Source organism: Octodon degus, unplaced genomic scaffold (genome assembly GCF_000260255.1).
Source record: "Octodon degus isolate 3935 unplaced genomic scaffold, OctDeg1.0 scaffold00103, whole genome shotgun sequence".
Lineage (NCBI taxonomy): Eukaryota > Metazoa > Chordata > Mammalia > Rodentia > Octodontidae > Octodon > Octodon degus.
In genome coordinates this window covers 4,040,805-4,041,943 of record NW_004524679.1, presented here as the reverse complement: position 1 = coordinate 4,041,943, position 1,139 = coordinate 4,040,805, and positions in this window count along the sequence as shown.

The window sequence follows — 1,139 nt, the reverse complement described above, 5'->3', positions numbered from 1 at the left end:
TGATGCCATTGAGAATAAATGAACATATGTTGGAAGTATTTTCTTATCACTCCTTATTGAAAATACTGGAGGCTGGGAGGCTGAATCAACAGCGATTTCTCTTCTCCCAGTTCTGGAGCTTGAGAACACAGGTTTAGGGTGCTGGCAAAAGTGGATCAGTTTCTTCAGAAGATACTCCCCTTGTTTTCCAGAGAGCACCTTGTCCTTCCAGTGGTCTTTGTCCTGAAGTGTATTATGGGTGTTCCTTTGCATATCCAACTTCTTTCTTAGAAGACATCACTTAGTTGGAGTAGAGCCACTCTGAGGCCTCAGTTTGCCTGAGGAATCTCTGTTTACCTATCTCCAACTCAGCCACATTCTGTGATATCTGGGGTGCAGTCTTCAAAGGTGAACTTGCAGACAGGCAGCATTTTATTTTATTTCTAACCATTCTATATTAGGCTGTGCTGTTAATAGGTGAAGATAAACAGCCAAAACAATCATAATCAAAGAATTCATGTCAAAGTATAATCCTGCAAGTCACATGATCAAAAGTCTGAAATTTTCTTCTGAAAACACCCCTTTGATGTTTCAGGTATTGGTTTTATGGTACTTCTCATTAAAGCCAAGTTTGTGATGCACCATGCAAGGTTGACAGCACAACTCTACTCATGTGATATGTTCAGTGAATCTCATCAGAACTTCCATAGTCAAAAAATATTTCTGATTTTTTTCCAATCACTTCTGTTATTCACTGCAAAGGACTCTCTCATTGCTTGAACTGTTATGTATAATTGTAAATTGTAGAGAAACACACAGTGTACATAAGTTTCCATGAGTCTCAATACTGTTTAAAATATAAGCCTGTGAACATGGAAAATTAAAAATAAATAAATAAAAAAATAAATAAATAAAATGTACAATGGATACTTTGACATGAGAAGAAATTGTTCAAAGGGAAAAAGAGTGTAGGATATAGAAAACTGAAAGTGAAGGAAAGGAAAAAATTTGCAACTTAGTTATACTATTAGTGTCTCTCAGTTCCTTGAAAAAGATGTTTCCTAAAATAGACTGGACAAATTTTATGCATATGTGTTGTATTCTGAATAACCACTGAAAGATAATAATAGGAAATATATTAACTATTATTTTCTTTTTTT